This window comes from Pristiophorus japonicus, chromosome 32 (genome assembly GCF_044704955.1).
Source record: "Pristiophorus japonicus isolate sPriJap1 chromosome 32, sPriJap1.hap1, whole genome shotgun sequence".
Classification (NCBI taxonomy): domain Eukaryota; kingdom Metazoa; phylum Chordata; class Chondrichthyes; family Pristiophoridae; genus Pristiophorus; species Pristiophorus japonicus.
In genome coordinates this window covers 9,946,553-9,966,105 of record NC_092008.1, presented here as the reverse complement: position 1 = coordinate 9,966,105, position 19,553 = coordinate 9,946,553, and the positions used below count along the sequence as shown (strand labels likewise).

The 19,553-nt window shown below is 51.3% G+C and overlaps 1 protein-coding gene across 2 annotated transcripts in view; it reads right to left on the bottom strand.

The window, feature by feature from the left end:
* Positions 1-16,625: 16,625 nt before the first annotated feature.
* Positions 16,626-19,553, bottom strand: part of idh3g (isocitrate dehydrogenase (NAD(+)) 3 non-catalytic subunit gamma) — an 82,915-nt gene continuing 79,987 nt past the window's right edge. For both annotated transcript variants that reach the window (XM_070868997.1, XM_070868998.1), the window contains one exon: positions 16,626-17,757. The gene's annotated coding sequence lies outside the window, so the exon portion shown is untranslated. The remainder of the gene's footprint in view (positions 17,758-19,553) is intronic.

Here is a 19,553-nt window from a genome sequence, read left to right as displayed (position 1 = left end):
TACACGGGGCAGCACAGCCAGCGAAGGCCCCCCCATTGAGCCAGACAATGCTGCAAAGCGGCATAGCAAGATCCCACAAAGAGTCCGCGAGCAGATAATCTCATTGAGGGAATGACAACTAGCCCCAGGACACGGGAGAGAAATTTCCACGCCCCGCTCGTCTTCCAACAGTGGCCTGTGGGATCTTTCACGTCCCACCCGAGAGGGCACATGGGGCATCGGGTTTAACGTCGCATCCCGAAAGGAGGCATCACCGATAAGGCAGGGCTCCCTCAGTCCCGCCCCTCCGAGAGTGTGGTGCTCCCTCAGTACCGCCCCTCCGAGAGTGTGGTGCTCCCTCAGTACTGCCCCTCCGACAGTGCGGGGCTCCCTCAGTACTGCCCCTCCGACAGTGCGGGGCTCCCTCAGTACCGCCCCTCCGACAGTGCGGCGCTCCCTCAGTACCGCCCCTCCAACAGTGTGGTGCTCCCTCAGTACTGCCACTCCGACACTCACTCGGTACAGCCCCTCTGACAGTGCGACACTCCCTCAGTCCAGCCCCTCCGACAGTGCGACGTTCCCTCAGTACCGCCCCTCCGACATTGCGGCGCTCCCTCAGTACCGCCACTCTGACACTCCCTCAGTACAGCCCCTCCAACAGTACGGCACTCCCTCAGTACCGCCCCTCCGACAGTGCGGCGCTCCCTCAGTACTGCCACTCCGACAGTGTGGCGCTCCCTCAGTACTGCTCCTCCGACAGTGCGGCGCTCCCTCAGTACAGCCCCTCCGACAGTTTGGCGCTCCCTCAGTACCGCCCCTCCGACAGTGCGGCGCTCCCTCAGTACCGCCCCTCCGACAGTGCAGCGCTCCCTCAGTACCGCCCCTCCGACAGTGCGGGGCTCCCTCAGTAGCGCCCCTCCGACACTGCGGTGCTCCCTCAGTACCGCCCCTCCGACTGTGCGGCGCTCCCTCAGTACAGCCCCTCCGACAGTGTGGCGCTCCCTCAGTACTGCTCCTCCGACAGTGCGGCGCTCCCTCAGTACCGCCCCTCCGACAGTGCGGGGCTCCCTCAGTACTACACCTCCGACAGTGCGGCGCTCCCTCAGTACCGCCCCTCCGACAGTGCGGCGCTCCCTCAGTACTGCCCCTCCGACAGTGCGGTGCTCCCTCAGTACTGCCCCTCCGACAGTGCGGCACTCCCTCAGTACCGCCCCTCCGACAGTGCGGGGCTCCCTCAGTACTGCCCCTCCGACAGTGCGGGGCTGCCTCAGTACTGCCCCTCCGACAGTGCGGCGCTCCCTCAGTACAGCCCCTCCAACAGTACGGCACTCCCTCAGTACCGCCCCTCCGACAGTGCGGCGCTCCCTCAGTACCGCCCCTCTGACAGTGCGACACTCCCTCAGTCCAGCCCCTCCGACACTGCGGTGCTCCCTCAGTACCGCCCCTCCGACATTGCGGCGCTCCCTCAGTACCGCCACTCTGACACTCCCTCAGTACAGCCCCTCCAACAGTACGGCACTCCCTCAGTACCGCCCCTCCGACAGTGCGGCGCTCCCTCAGTACTGCCACTCCGACAGTGTGGCGCTCCCTCAGTACAGCCCCTCCAACAGTACGGCACTCCCTCAGTACAGCCCCTCCAACAGTACGGCACTCCCTCAGTACTGCTCCTCCGACAGTGCGGCGCTCCCTCAGTACAGCCCCTCCGACAGTTTGGCGCTCCCTCAGTACCGCCCCTCCGACAGTGCGGCGCTCCCTCAGTACCGCCCCTCCGACAGTGCAGCGCTCCCTCAGTACCGCCCCTCCGACAGTGCGGGGCTCCCTCAGTAGCGCCCCTCCGACACTGCGGTGCTCCCTCAGTACCGCCCCTCCGACTGTGCGGCGCTCCCTCAGTACAGCCCCTCCGACAGTGTGGTGCTCCCTCAGTACTGCTCCTCCGACAGTGCGGCGCTCCCTCAGTACCGCCCCTCCGACAGTGCGGGGCTCCCTCAGTACCACCCCTCCGACAGTGCGGCGCTCCCTCAGTACCGCCCCTCCGACAGTGCGGCGCTCCCTCAGTACTGCCCCTCCGACAGTGCGGTGCTCCCTCAGTACTGCCCCTCCGACAGTGCGGCACTCCCTCAGTACCGCCCCTCCGACAGTGTGGGGCTCCCTCAGTACTGCCCCTCCGACAGTGCGGGGCTCCCTCAGTACTGCCCCTCCGACAGTGCGGCGCTCCCTCAGTACAGCCCCTCCAACAGTACGGCACTCCCTCAGTACCGCCCCTCCGACAGTGCGGTGCTCCCTCAGTACCACCCCCCCGACAGTGCGGCGCTCCCTCAGTACTGCCCCTCCGACAGTGCGGCGCTCCCTCAGTACCGCCCCTCCGACAGTGCAGCGCTCCCTCAGTACCGCCCCTCCGACAGTGCGGTGCTCCCTCAGTACCGCCCCTCCGACAGTGCGGTGCTCCCTCAGTACTGCCCCTCCGACAGTGCGGCGCTCCCTCAGTACCGCCCCACCGACAGTGCGGTGCTCCCTCAGTACCACCCTCCGACAGTGCAGCACTCCCTCAGTACCGCCCCTCCGACAGTGCGGTGCTCCCTCAGTACCGCCCCTCCGACAGTGCGGTGCTCCCTCAGTACCACCCTCCGACAGTGCAGCACTCCCTCAGTACCGCCCCTCCGACAGTGCGGTGCTCCCTCAGTACCACCCTCCGACAGTGCAGCACTCCCTCAGTACCGCCCCTCCGACAGTGCAGCACTCCCTCAGTACCGCCCCTCCGACAGTGCGGGGCTCCCTCAGTACAGGCTCCGGGGGAGTGTGGGGCCTAGATTACGGGGCTCAAACCCCTCGACCTTCTGACTCGGACTGGAGAGAAAGAGATTGTTTGGCCAAGACTGCCAATGGAGGATTAAAGGAAAATCGCTCGCTTTGTCCCGAGATCTCTGGCCCCCCAAAACCGATCTCAAGGGGTTTCAGCGAGAGCTCGCTCTATTTGAGCACTGATAATCCTGAGTTATTGACACTTCTTTATAATAAAGCAAGTGACTCTTGTTGAAGATAAGTGACCCCTCGATTAGATTCCAGCCTGTAACTCACTCCCGGGTATCTGTTATTCTATATATAAACCCCCCGAACCCCTCGATTAGATTCCAGCCTGTAACTCACTCCCGGGTATCTGTTATTCTATATATAAACCCCCCGAACCCCTCGATTAGATTCCAGCCTGTAACTCACTCCCGGGTATCCGTTATTCGATATATAAACCCCCCGAACCCCTCGATTAGATTCCAGCCTGTAACTCACTCCCGGGTATCTGTTATTGTATATATAAACCCCCGAACCCCTCGATTAGATTCCAGCCTGTAACTCACTCCCGGGTATCCGTTATTCTATATATAAACCCCCGAACCCCTCGATTAGATCCCAGTCTGTAACTCACTCCCGGGTATCTGTTATTCTATATATAAATCCCCCCGAACCCCTCGATTAGATTCCAGCCTGTAACTCACTCCCGGGTATCTGTTATTCTATATAAACCCCCCGAACCCCTCAATTAGATTCCAGCCTGTAACTCACTGCCGGGTATCTGTTATTCGATATATAAACCCCCCGAACCCCTCGATTAGATTCCAGCCTGTAACTCACTCCCGGGTATCTGTTATTCTATATAAACCCCCCGAACCCCTCAATTAGATTCCAGTCTGTAACTCACTCCCGGGTATCGGTTATTCTATATATAAACCCCCCGAAACCCTCGATTAGATTCCAGCCTGTAACTCACTTCCGGGTATCTGTTATTCTACATAAACCCCCCGAACCCCTCGATTAGATTCCAGCCTGTAACTCACTCCCGGGTATCTGTTATTCTATATATAACCCCCCGAACCCCTCGATTAGATTCCAGACTGTAACTCACTCCAGGGTATCCGTTATTCTATAAATAAAACCTCCCGAACCCCTCGATTAGATTCCAGCCTGTAACTCACTCCCGGGTATCCGTTATTCTACATATAAAACCCCTGAACCCCTCGATTAGATTCCAGCCTGTAACTCACTCCCAGGTATCGGTTATTCTGTATATAAACCCCCCGAACCCCTCGATTAGATTCCAGCCTGTAACTCACTCCCGGGTATCCGTTATTCTATATATAAACCCCCTGAACCCCTCGATTAGATTCCAGCCTGTAACTCACTCCCGGGTATCTGTTATTCTATATATAAACCCCCGAACCCCTCGATTAGATTCCAGCCTGTAACTCACTCCCGGGTATCCGTTATTCTATATATAAACCCCCCGAACCCCTCGATTAGATTCCAGCCTGTAACTCACTCCCGGGTATCTGTTACTCTATATATAAACCCCCCGAACCCCTCGATTAGATCCCAGCCTGTAACTCACTCCCGGGTATCTGTTATTCTATATATAACCCCCCCCCCGAACCTCTCGATTAGATACCAGCCTGTAACTCACTCCCGGGTATCTGTTATTCTGTATATAAACCCCCGAACCCCTCGATTAGATTCCAGCCTGTAACTCACTCCCGGGTATCCGTTATTCTATATATAAACCCCCCTGTACCCCTCGATTAGATTCCAGCCTGTAACTCACTCCCGGGTATCCGTTATTCTATATATAAACCCCCTGAACCCCTCGATTAGATTCCAGCCTGTAACTCACTCCCGGGTATCGGTTATTCTATATATAAACCCCCCGAACCCCTCGATTGGATTCCAGCCTGTAACTCACTCCCGGGTATCTGTTATTTTATATAAACCCCCCCGAACCCCTCGATTAGATTCCAGCCTGTAACTCACTCCCGGGTATCTGTTATTCTATATATAAACCCCCGAACCCCTCGATTAGATTCCAGCCTGTAACTCACTCCCGGGTATCTGTTATTCTATATATAAACCCCCTGAAACCCTCGATTAGATTCCAGCCTGTAACTCACTCCCGGGTATCGGTTATTCTATAGATGAACCCCTCGAACCCCTCGATTAGATTCCAGCCTGTAACTCACTCCCGGGTATCCGTTATTCTCTATATAAACCCCCGAACCCCTCGATTAGATTCCAGCCTGTAACTCACTCCCGGGTATCTGTTATTCTATATATAAACCCCCCCCCCCCGAACCCCTCGATTAGATTCCAGCCTGTAACTCACTCCCGGGTATCTGTTTTTCTCTATATATACCCCGAACCCCTCGATTAGATTCCAGCCTGTAACTCACTCCCGGGTATCTGTTATTCTATATATAACCCCCCCCCCGAACCCCTCGATTAGATTCCAGCCTGTAACTCACTCCCGGGTATCTGTTATTCTATATATAAACCCCCCCCGAACCCCTCGATTAGATTCCAGCCTGTAACTCACTCCCGGGTATCTGTTATTCTATATATAAACCCCCCGAACCCCTCGATTAGATTCCAGCCTGTAACTCACTCCCGGGTATCTGTTATTGTATATAAACCCCCCGAACCCCTCGATTAGATCCCAGCCTGTAACTCACTCCCGGGTATCTGTTATTCTATATATAAACCCCCCGAACCCCTCGATTAGATTCCAGTCTGTAACTCACTCCCGGGTATCTGTTATTCTATATATGAACCCCTCGATTAGATTCCAGCCTGTAACTCACTCCCGGGTATCTGTTATTCTATATATAAACCCCCCGAACCCCTCGATTAGATTCCAGCCTGTAACTCACTCCCGGGTATCTGTTATTGTATATAAACCCCCCGAACCCCTCGATTAGATCCCAGCCTGTAACTCACTCCCGGGTATCCGTTATTCTATATATAAACCCCCCGATTAGATCCCAGCCTGTAACTCACTCCGGGGTATCCGTTATTCTATATATAAACCCCCGAACCCCTCGATTAGATTCCAGTCTGTAACTCACTCCCGGGTATCCGTTATTCTATATATAAACCCCCGAACCCCTCGATTAGATTCCAGCCTGTAACTCACTCCCGGGTATCCGTTATTCTATATATAAACCCCCGAACCCCTCGGTTAGATTCCAGCCTGTAACTCACTCCCGGGTATCGGTTATTCTATATATAAACACCCCGAACCCCTCGATTAGATTCCAGCCTGTAACTCATTCCCGGGTATCTGTTATTCTATATATAAACCCCCCGAACCCCTCGAATAGATTCCAGCCTGTAACTCACTCCCGGGTATCTGTTATTCTATATATAAACCCCCCGAATAGATTCCAGTCTGTAACTCACTCCCGGGTATCTGTTATTCTATATATAAACCCCCCCCCCCCGAACCCCTCGATTAGATCCCAGCCTGTAACTCACTCCCGGGTATCCGTTATTCTATATATAAACCCCCTGAACCCCTCGATTAGATCCCAGCCTGTAACTCACTCCCGGGTATCTGTTATTCCATATATAAACCCCCTGAACCCCTCGATTAGATCCCAGCCTGTAACTCACTCCCGGGTATCTGTTATTGTATATATAAACCCCCGAACCCCTCGATTAGATTCCAGCCTGTAACTCACTCCCGGGTATCCGTTATTCTATATATAAACCCCCGAACCCCTCGATTAGATCCCAGTCTGTAACTCACTCCCGGGTATCTGTTATTCTATATATAAATCCCCCCGAACCCCTCGATTAGATTCCAGCCTGTAACTCACTCCCGGGTATCTGTTATTCTATATAAACCCCCCGAACCCCTCAATTAGATTCCAGTCTGTAACTCACTCCCGGGTATCGGTTATTCTATATATAAACCCCCCGAACCCCTCGATTAGATTCCAGCCTGTAACTCACTCCCGGGTATCTGTTATTCTATATATAAACCCCCCGAACCCCTCGATTAGATCCCAGCCTGTAACTCACTCCCGGGTATCCGTTTTTGTAGATAAACCCCCCCGAACCCCTCGATTAGATTCCAGCCTGTAACTCACTCCCGGGTATCGGTTATTCTATATATAAACCCCCCGAACCCCTCGATTAGATCCCAGCCTGTAACTCACTCCCGGGTATCTGTTATTCTATATATAAACCCCCTGAACCCCTCGATTAGATTCCAGCCTGTAACTCACTCCCGGGTATCTGTTATTCTACATAAACCCCCCGAACCCCTCGATTAGATTCCAGCCTGTAACTCACTCCCGGGTATCTGTTATTCTATATATAACCCCCCCCCCCCCCGAACCCCTCGATTAGATTCCAGACTGTAACTCACTCCAGGGTATCCGTTATTCTATAAATAAAACCTCCCGAACCCCTCGATTAGATTCCAGCCTGTAACTCACTCCCGGGTATCCGTTATTCTACATATAAAACCCCTGAACCCCTCGATTAGATTCCAGCCTGTAACTCACTCCCAGGTATCGGTTATTCTGTATATAAACCCCCCGAACCCCTCGATTAGATTCCAGCCTGTAACTCACTCCCGGGTATCCGTTATTCTATATATAAACCCCCTGAACCCCTCGATTAGATTCCAGCCTGTAACTCACTCCCGGGTATCTGTTATTCTATATATAAACCCCCGAACCCCTCGATTAGATTCCAGCCTGTAACTCACTCCCGGGTATCCGTTATTCTATATATAAACCCCCCGAACCCCTCGATTAGATCCCAGCCTGTAACTCACTCCCGGGTATCCGTTATTCTATATATAAACCCCCCGAACCACTCGATTAGATCCCAGCCTGTAACTCACTCCCGGGTATCTGTTATTCTATATATAAACCCCCCCCCGAACCCCTCGATTAGATCCCAGCCTGTAACTCACTCCCGGGTATCTGTTATTCTGTATATAAACCCCCGAACCCCTCGATTAGATTCCAGCCTGTAACTCACTCCCGGGTATCCGTTATTCTATATATAAACCCCCCTGTACCCCTCGATTAGATTCCAGCCTGTAACTCACTCCCGGGTATCCGTTATTCTATATATAAACCCCCTGAACCCCTCGATTAGATTCCAGCCTGTAACTCACTCCCGGGTATCGGTTATTCTATATATAAACCCCCCTGTACCCCTCGATTAGATTCCAGCCTGTAACTCACTCCCGGGTATCGGTTATTCTATATATGAACCCCTCGATTAGATTCCAGCCTGTAACTCACTCCCGGGTATCGGTTATTCTATATATAAACCCCCCGAACCCCTCGATTGGATTCCAGCCTGTAACTCACTGCCGGGTATCTGTTATTTTATATAAACCCCCCCGAACCCCTCGATTAGATTCCAGCCTGTAACTCACTCCCGGGTATCTGTTATTCTATATATAAACCCCCGAACCCCTCGATTAGATTCCAGCCTGTAACTCACTCCCGGGTATCTGTTGTTCTATATATAAACCCCCCCCGAACCCCTCGATTAGATTCCAGCCTGTAACTCACTCCCGGGTATCTGTTGTTCTATATATAAACCCCCCCCGAACCCCTCGATTAGATTCCAACCTGTAACTCACTCCCGGGTATCTGTTATTCTATATATAAACCCCCTGAAACCCTCGATTAGATTCCAGCCTGTAACTCACTCCCGGGTATCGGTTATTCTATAGATGAACCCCTCGAACCACTCGATTAGATTCCAGCCTGTAACTCACTCCCGGGTATCCGTTATTCTCTATATAAACCCCCGAACCCCTCGATTAGATTCCAGCCTGTAACTCACTCCCGGGTATCTGTTATTCTATATATAAACCCCCCCCCCCGAACCCCTCGATTAGATTCCAGCCTGTAACTCACTCCCGGGTATCTGTTTTTCTCTATATAAACCCCGAACCCCTCGATTAGATTCCAGCCTGTAACTCACTCCCGGGTATCTGTTATTCTATATATAACCCCCCCCCCCCCGAACCCCTCGATTAGATTCCAGCCTGTAACTCACTCCCGGGTATCTGTTATTCTATATATAAACCCCCCCCGAACCCCTCGATTAGATTCCAGCCTGTAACTCACTCCCGGGTATCTGTTATTCTATATATAAACCCCCTGAACCCCTCGATTAGATTCCAGCCTGTAACTCACTCCCGGGTATCTGTTATTCTATATATAAACCCCCCCGAACCCCTCGATTAGATTCCAGTCTGTAACTCACTCCCGGGTATCCGTTATTCTATATATAAACCCCCCCGAACCCATCGATTAGATCCCAGCCTGTAACTCACTCCCGGGAATAGTTATTCTATATATAAACCCCCTGAACCCCTCGATTAGATTCCAGCCTGTAACTCACTCCCGGGTATCCATTATTCTATATATAAACCCCCCCGAACCCCTCGATTAGATCCCAGCCTGTAACTCACTCCCTCGTATCTGTTATTCTATATATAAACCCCCCCGAACCCCTCGATTAGATCCCAGCCTGTAACTCACTCCCGGGTATCTGTTATTCTATATATAAACCCCCCTGAACCCCTCGATTAGATTCCAGCCTGTAACGCAGTCCCGGGTATCCGTTATTCTATATATAAACCCCCTGAACCCCTCGATTAGATTCCAGCCTGTAACTCACTCCCGGGTATCCGTTATTCTATATATAAACCCCCCTGTACCCCTCGATTAGATTCCAGCCTGTAACTCACTCCCGGGTATCTGTTATTCTATATATAAACCCCCCTGTACCCCTCGATTAGATTCCAGCCTGTAACTCACTCCCGGGTATCCGTTATTCTATATATAAACCCCCCGAACCCCTCGATTAGATTCCAGCCTGTAACTCACTCCAGGGTATCTGTTATTCTATATATAAACCCCCGAACCCCTCGATTAGATTCCAGCCTGTAACTCACTCCCGGGTATCGGTTATTCTATATATAAACCCCCCGAACCCCTCGATTAGATTCCAGCCTGTAACTCACTGCCGGGTATCTGTTATTTTATATAAACCCCCCCCCCGAACCCCTCGATTAGATTCCAGCCTGTAACTCACTCCCGGGTATCTGTTATTCTATATATAAACCCCCGAACCCCTCGATTAGATTCCAGCCTGTAACTCACTCCCGGGTATCTGTTATTCTATATATAAACCCCCGAACCCCTCGATTAGATTCCAGCCTGTAACTCACTCCCGAGTATCGGTTATTCTATATATAAACCCCCGAACCACTCGATTAGATTCCAGCCTGTAACTCACTCCCGGGTATCTGTTATTCTATATATATAAACCCCCCAAACCCCTCGATTAGATTCCAGCCTGTAACTCACTCCCGGGTATCTGTTATTCTATATATAAACCCCCTGAAACCCTCGATTAGATTCCAGTCTGTAACTCACTCCCGGGTATCTGTTATTCTATATATAAACCCCCCCCGAACCCCTCGATTAGATTCCAGCCTGTAACTCACTCCCGGGTATCGGTTATTCTATATATGAACCCCTCGATTAGATTCCAGCCTGTAACTCACTCCCGGGTATCCGTTATTCTCTATATAAACCCCCGAACCCCTCGATTAGATTCCAGCCTGTAACTCACTCCCGGGTATCTGTTATTCTATATATAAACCCCCCCCCCCCCGAACCCCTCGATTAGATTCCAGCCTGTAACTCACTCCCGGGTATCTGTTTTTCTCTATATAAACCCCCGAACCCCTCGATTAGATTCCAGCCTGTAACTCACTCCCGGGTATCTGTTATTCTATATATAACCCCCCCCCCGAACCCCTCGATTAGATTCCAGCCTGTAACTCACTCCCGGGTATCTGTCATTCTATATATAACCCCCCCGAATAGATTCCAGCCTGTAACTCACTCCCGGGTATCTGTTATTGTATATAAACCCCCGAACCCCTCGATTAGATTCCAGCCTGTAACTCACTCCCGGGTATCTGTTATTGTATATAAACCCCACGAACCCCTCGATTAGATCCCAGCCTGTAACTCACTCCCGGGTATCTGTTATTCTATATATAAACCCCCCGAACCCCTCGATTAGATTCCAGTCTGTAACTCACTCCCGGGTATCTGTTATTCTATATATAAACCCCCCGAACCCCTCGATTAGATTCCAGTCTGTAACTCACTTCCGGGTATCTGTTATTCTATATATGAACCCCTCGATTAGATTCCAGCCTGTAACTCACTCCCGGGTATCCGTTATTCTATATATAATCCCCCCGATTAGATCCCAGCCTGTAACTCACTCCGGGGTATCCGTTATTCTATATATAAACCCCCGAACCCCTCGATTAGATTCCAGCCTGTAACTCACTCCCGGGTATCCGTTATTCTATATATAAACCCCCGAACCCCTCGGTTAGATTCCAGCCTGTAACTCAGTCCCGGGGATGCGTTATTGCAGGAGGGTGGAGGGGGTCTGGAACGCATTGCCTGAAAGGGTGGTCATGTCTCACACTCCCATCGCATTTATCAGTACTTGTTTATGCACTTGGCGTGCTGTCGCCTGCAGGGCTACGGACCGAGAACTGGAAAGTGAGATTATATTTTCAGCCAGCAGTCTCGCTGGGCTGAATGGCACTTTCCGTGCAGTGAATTTGTAGATTCTACACGCACTGGTTCGACTTTTTCTACACTGCTAGTTACATCCTCAACAAACTCTAATACACTTGTCAAGCACGATTTCACGTTCATAAAAGCATGTTGACTCTGCCTAATCATGTTATGATTTTCGAAGAGCCCTGTTCCCACTTGCTGAATAATGGATTCCCGCAATTTTCCCCCAGACCAGTGACTGGTGTCAGGCTAACTGGCCAGAAATTCCATTTCCACTCTCCCTCCTTTCCTGAAAAGCGGGGCTACATTTACAACCTTCCAATCCACTGGGGCCACTCCAGAATCTCGGGAATTCTGGAAGATCAGAGCCAATGCATCCACTATCTCATCAGCCTCCTCTTTACAACCTGAGGATGTTAGCCATCAGTTCCCAGGGATTTGTCAGCTTTCAGTCCCATTAATGTCTCCAGTATATAACCCCCCCGAACCACTAGATTAGATTCCAGCCTGTATCTCACTCCCGGTTATGTGTTAATCTATATATAAACCCCCGAACCCCTCGATTAGATTCCAGCCTGTAACTCACTCCCGGGTATCGGTTATTCTATATATAAACCCCCCCGAACCCCTCGATTAGATTCCAGCCTGTAACTCACTCTCGGGTATCTGTTATTCTATATATAAACCCCCCGAACCCCTCGATTAGATTCCAGTCTGTAACTCACTCCCGTGTATCTGTTATTCTATATATAAACCCCCCCGAACCCCTCGATTAGATTCCAGCCTGTAACTCACTCCCGGGTATCTGTTATTCTATATATAAACCCCCCCCCCGAACCCCTCGATTAGATCCCAGCCTGTAACTCACTCCCGGGTATCCGTTATTCTATTTATAAACCCCCTGAACCCCTCGATTAGATCCCAGCCTGTAACTCACTCCCGGGTATCTGTTATTCCATATATAAACCCCCTGAACCCCTCGATTAGATCCCAGCCTGTAACTCACTCCCGGGTATCCGTTATTCTATATATAAACCCCCTGAACCCCTCGATTAGATCCCAGCCTGTATCTCACTCCCGGGTATCTGTTATTCTATATACAAACATCCCCAATTAGATTCCAGCCTGTATCTCACTCCCGGTTATCTGTTATTCTATATATAAAACCCTGAACCCCTCGATTAGATTCCAGCCTGTAACTCACTCCCGGATATCTGTTATTCTATATATAAACCCCCCGAACCCCTCGATTCGATCCCAGCCTGTAACTCACTCCTGCGTATCCGTTATTCTATATATAAACCCCCCCGAACCCCTCGATTAGATCCCAGCCTGTAACTCTTTCCAGGGTATCCGTTATTCTATATATAAACCGCCTGAAACCCTCGATTAGATCCCAGCCTGTAACTCACTCCCGGGTATCCATTATTCTATATATAAACCCCCCCGAACCCCTCGATTAGATCCCAGCCGGTAACTCACTCCCGGGTATCTGTTATTCTATATATAAACCCCCCCGAACCCCCCGATTAGATCCCAGTCTGTAACTCACTCCCGGGTATCTGTTATTCTATATATAAACCCCCCGAACCCCTCGATTAGATTCCAGCCTGTAACTCACTCCCGGGTATCGGTTATTCTATATATAAACCCCCCGAATCCCTCGATTAGATTCCAGCCTGTAACTCACTCCCGGGTATCGGTTATTCTATATATAAACCCCTCGATTAGATTCCAGCCTGTAACTCACTCCCGGGTATCTGTTATTCTATAAATAAACCCCCCCCGAACCCCTCGATTAGATCCCAGCCTGTAACTCACTCCCGGGTATCTGTTATTGTATATAAACCCCCCCGAACCCCTCGATTAGATTCCAGCCTGTAACTCACTCCCGGGTATCCGTTATTCTATATATAAACCCCCTGAACCCCTCGATTAGATCCCAGCATGTAACTCACTCCCGGGTATCTGTTATTCCATATATAAACCCCCTGAACCCCTCGATTAGATCCCAGCCTGTAACTCACTCCCGGGTATCCGTTATTCTATATATAAACCCCCTGAACCCCTCGATTAGATCCCAGCCTGTATCTCACTCCCGGGTATCTGTTATTCTATATACAAACCCCCCCCGATTAGATTCCAGCCTGTAACTCACTCCCGGGTATCTGTTATTCTATATATAAACCCCCCGAACCCCTCGATTAGATTCCAGTCTGTAACTCACTCCCGGGTATCTGTTATTCTATATATAAACCCCCCGAACCCCTCGATTAGATTCCAGCCTGTAACTCACTCCCGGGTATCTGTTATTCTATATATAAACCCCCTGAACCCCTCGATTAGATTCCAGCCTGTAACTCACTCCCGGGTATCTGTTATTCTATATATAAACCCCCCGAACCCCTCGATTAGATTCCAGTCTGTAACTCACTCCCGGGTATCCGTTATTCTATATATAAACCCCCCCGAACCCATCGATTAGATCCCAGCCTGTAACTCACTCCCGGGAATAGTTATTCTATATATAAACCCCCTGAACCCCTCGATTAGATCCCAGCCTGTAACTCACTCCCGGGTATCCATTATTCTATATATAAACCCCCCCGAACCCCTCGATTAGATCCCAGCCTGTAACTCACTCCCTCTTATCTGTTATTCTATATATAAACCCCCCCGAACCCCCCGATTAGATCCCAGCCTGTAACTCACTCCCGGGTATCTGTTATTCTATATATAACCCCCCCGAACCCCTCGATTAGATTCCAGCCTGTAACTCACTCCCGGGTATCCGTTATTCTCTATATAAACCCCCCGAATCCCTCGATTAGATTCCAGCCTGTAACTCACTCCCGGGTATCGGTTATTCTATATATAAACCCCCCGAACCGCTCGATTAGATTCCAGCCTGTAACTCACTCCCGGGTATCTGTTATTCTATATATAAACCCCCCCCGAACCCCTCGATTAGATCCCAGCCTGTAACTCACTCCCGGGTATCTGTTATTGTATATAAACCCCCCGAACCCCTCGATTAGATTCCAGCCGGTAACTCACTCCCGGGTATCTGTTATTCTATATATAAACCCCACAAACCCCTCGATTAGATTCCAGCCTGTAACTCACTCCCGGGTATCGGTTATTCTATTTATAAACCCCCCGAACCCCTCGATTAGATTCCAGCCTGTAACTCACTCCCGGATATCTGTTATTCTATATATAAACCCCCCCCGAACCCCTCGATTAGATCCCAGCCTGTAACTCACTCCCGGGTATCCGTTATTCTATATATAAACCCCCCGAACCCCTCGATTAGATCCCAGCCTGTAACTCACTCCCAGGTATCCGTTATTCTATATATAAACCCCCCCGAACCCCTCGATTAGATCCCAGCCTATAACTCACTCCCGGGTATCTGTTATTCTATATATAAACCCCCCGAACCCCTCGATTAGATTCCAGCCTGTAACTCACTCCCGGGTATCTGTTATTCTATATATAAACCCCCCCCGAACCCCTCGATTAGATCCCAGCCTGTAACTCACTCCCGGGTATCTGTTATTCTATATATAAACCCCCGAACCCCTCGATTAGATTCCAGCCTGTAACTCACTCCCGGTTATCCGTTATTCTATATATAAACCCCCCGAACCCCTCGATTAGATTCCAGCCTGTAACTCACTCCCGGGTATCGGTTATTCTATATATAAACCCCCGAACCCCTCGATTAGATTCCAGCCTGTAACTCACTCCCGGGTATCTGTTATTCTATATATAAACCCCCCCTGAACCCCTCGATTAGATCCCAGCCTGTAACTCACTCCCGGGTATCTGTTATTCTATATATAAACCCCCCGAACCCCTCGATTAGATCCCAGCCTGTAACTCACTCCCGGGTATCTGTTATTCTATATATAAACCCCCCCCGAACCCCCCGATTAGATCCCAGCCTGTAACTCACTCCCGGGTATCTGTTATTCTATATATAACCCCCCCGAACCCCTCGATTAGATTCCAGCCTGTAACTCACTCCCGGGTATCCGTTATTCTCTATATAAACCCCCCGAATCCCTCGATTAGATTCCAGCCTGTAACTCACTCCCGGGTATCGGTTATTCTATATATAAACCCCCCGAACCGCTCGATTAGATTCCAGCCTGTAACTCACTCCCGGGTATCTGTTATTCTATATATAAACCCCCCCCGAACCCCTCGATTAGATCCCAGCCTGTAACTCACTCCCGGGTATCTGTTATTGTATATAAACCCCCCGAACCCCTCGATTAGATTCCAGCCGGTAACTCACTCCCGGGTATCTGTTATTCTATATATAAACCCCACAAACCCCTCGATTAGATTCCAGCCTGTAACTCACTCCCGGGTATCGGTTATTCTATTTATAAACCCCCCGAACCCCTCGATTAGATTCCAGCCTGTAACTCACTCCCGGATATCTGTTATTCTATATATAAACCCCCCCCGAACCCCTCGATTAGATCCCAGCCTGTAACTCACTCCCGGGTATCCGTTATTCTATATATAAACCCCCCGAACCCCTCGATTAGATCCCAGCCTGTAACTCACTCCCAGGTATCCGTTATTCTATATATAAACCCCCCCGAACCCCTCGATTAGATCCCAGCCTATAACTCACTCCCGGGTATCTGTTATTCTATATATAAACCCCCCGAACCCCTCGATTAGATTCCAGCCTGTAACTCACTCCCGGGTATCTGTTATTCTATATATAAACCCCCCCCCGAACCCCTCGATTAGATCCCAGCCTGTAACTCACTCCCGGGTATCTGTTATTCTATATATAAACCCCCGAACCCCTCGATTAGATTCCAGCCTGTAACTCACTCCCGGTTATCCGTTATTCTATATATAAACCCCCCGAACCCCTCGATTAGATTCCAGCCTGTAACTCACTCCCGGGTATCGGTTATTCTATATATAAACCCCCGAACCCCTCGATTAGATTCCAGCCTGTAACTCACTCCCGGGTATCTGTTATTCTATATATAAACCCCCCCCGAACCCCCCGATTAGATCCCAGCCTGTAACTCACTCCCGGGTATCCGTTATTCTATACATAAACCCCCCCCTGAACCCCCCGATTAGATCCCAGCCTGTAACTCACTCCCGGGCACTGGTGGGTGAGCCATCTGAGCCTAATCTCGGTTCAAAAAGAAGCGGGTTGCGAAGTACAGATGTGAGCCGGAGCCTGGGTGCAAGATGTCCTTTAATTGACCCTATTGACATAGCAGCAGCTGTGGAATGCTGATGGGAGCGGTGGGGGAGATGGTTAAGTGTGCGCGGAGGCTGGTGCCGGCCAACACCAGTACCGGCGCGGGGGGGCAGAGTCGGGCTACGTCACGGCGGCCTCGCGCGGCATTTACAAACGGAGGCGACGTGAAGCGCCAACACGCGAGCGGCCTGCTGGCCCGGTTGATCCCGTTGCGTTACTAAGTGGGACTTCACTGGCCTGCTACGCAGCGGGGGTAAAGGGGGGGAAAAGAGAGGGAGACGAGGAGCTGCCTGCTCCGTTCAGTCTGCACTGAATTAGCCCCGTTACTGTGGGGCAAATGGGTGGTCCTCCCCATCGATTACACAGAGCCAAGTGCACCCGTCGCGATTGGAGAAGCAGTGAGGGGGGGGGGGGGGGGGGGGAAAGAGACTGATTTAATTTACAAACTGATTTACATTTTGAATGGACTTGACTGGGTAGCTGCACAGGGGATGTTTCCGCTGATGGGGAAATCTACAACTAGGGGGGGGGGCGGTGCATACATTCAAAACGTTTGTAACTGAGATGAGGAGGAATTCCTTCTCTCAGAGGGTTGTAAATCTGTGGAATTCACTGCCTCAGAGAGCTGTGGAAGCCGGGACATTGAATATATTTAAGGCGGAGATAGACAGATTTTTGAGCGATAAGGGAGTGAGGGGTTATGGGGGGCGGGCGGGGAAGTGGAGCTGAGTCCATGATGGGATCAGCCATGATCGTATTAAATGGCGGAGCAGGCTCGAGGGGCCGAATGGCCGACTCCTGCTCCTGTTTCTGATGTTAAAATGAGAAACGCACTTTTGCCAGTCTGGTCTGGGATCAGATACGCTTTTGAAGGGAGGGGGCTGGCTTCAAACAACTGGGGGGGCGGGGGGGGGGGGGCCACGGGGGAGCAACTGAGGGTTGAATTCGGCAGGAACGCGTGTAATGTCTCGTCCCGAAAGACGGCACCTCTGACAGTGCAGCGCTCCCCCGCACGGCAAACAGGAAACACATCGGAGACAGAGGCCGCGACGAAACAGCGCGATGGTCGTGGCGATAATCGGCGGGTCGAGCATCCAGCAGGCAAGTCGGCGTCTGAAAACAGAAGACGAAGAAGTCATGTTTGCACTGCGCTTTCCGCTACCCCAACAACAACCGCCTGTCTTTACACAACGCCGTTAACATCAGAAACAGGAGCAGGAGTCGGCCATTCGGCCCCTCGAGCCTGCTCCGCCATTTAATACGTTCATGGCTGATCCCATCATGGACTCAGCTCCACTTCCCTGCCCGCCCCCTTATCCCCTTATCGGTTAAGAAACTGTCTATCTCTGTCTTAAATATATTCAATGTCCCGGCTTCCACAGCTCTCTGAGGCAGCGAATTCCACAGATTTACAACCCTCTGAGAGAAGAAATTCCTCCTCATCTCAGTTTTAAATGGGCGGCCCCTTATTCTAAGACCATGCCCCCTAGTTCTAGTCTCCCCCATCAGTGGGAACATCCTCTCTGCATCCACCTTGTCAAGCCCCCTCATAATCTTATACGTTTCCATAAGATCACCTCTCATTCTTCTGAATTCCAATGAGTAGAGGCCCAACCTCCTCAACCTTTCCTCATAAGTCAACCCCCTCATCCCCGGAATCAACCGAGTGAACCTTCTCTGAACTGCCTCCAAAGCAAGTGTATCCTTTCGTAAATATGGAAACCAAAACTGCACGCAGTACTCCAGGTGTGGCCTCACCAATACCCTGTATAACTGGAGCAAGACTTCCCTGCTTTTATACTCCATCCCCTTTGCAATAAAGGCCAAGATACCATTGGCCTTCCTGATCACTTGCTGTACCTGCAGACTATCCTTTTGTGTTTCATGTACAACATAGTAAAACATTCCAAGGCACACCGAGGCAGAGATGTCTGCGCTCCTCCAATTCTGCCCTCTTGAGCATCCTCCCCAAATTCCATCGCTCCCCCATCGGTGGCCGGGCCTTCAGCCGCCTGGGCCCCCAAGCTCTGGAACTCCCTCCCTAAACCTCTCCGCCTCTCTCCACCTCCTCCTGTAAGACGCTCCTTCAGCCGCCTGGGCCCCCAAGCTCTGGAACTCCCTCCCTAAACCTCTCCGCCTCTCTCCACCTCCTCCTGTAAGACGCTCCTTAAAACCCACCTCTCTGACCCAGCTTTTGGTCGCCTGTCCCTAATATCTCCTTATGTGGCTCGGTGTCTGATTTACGCTCCTGTGAAGCGCCCGGCGACGTTTTACTGTGTTAAAGGTGCTATATAAATGCAGTTTGTTGTCCATGTCGGAAATCGTGGAGTGTTAAAGACTTGCATTTCTATAGCGCCGCTCACGACCACCAGACGTCTCAAAGCGCTTTACAGCCAATGAAGCACTTTTGGAGTGTGGTCACTGTTGTCATGTGGGAAACGCGGCAATCAATTTGCGCACAGCAAGCTCCCACACACAGCAATGTGATAATGACCCAGATCATGTGTTTTAGTGATGTTGATTGAGGGATAAATATTGGCCCCAGGACACCGGGGAGAACTCCCCCTGCTCTTCTTCCAATAGTGGCCCCGGGATCTTTTACATCCACCCGAGAGGGCAGACGTCTCATCCGAAAGAAGGCCCCTCCGACAGTGCGGCGCTCCCTCAGTACTGCCCCTCCGACAGTGCGGAGCTCCCTCAGTACCGCCCCTCCGACAGTGCGGAGCTCCCTCAGTACTGCCCCTCCGACAGCGCAGTGTGGCGCTCCCTCAGTACCGCCCCTCCGACAGTGCGGCGCTCCCTCAGTACTGCCCCTCCGACAGCGCAGTGTGGCGCTCCCTCAGTACCGCCCCTCCGACAGCGCAGTGCGGCGCTCCCTCAGTACCGCCCCTCCGACAGTGCGGCGCTCC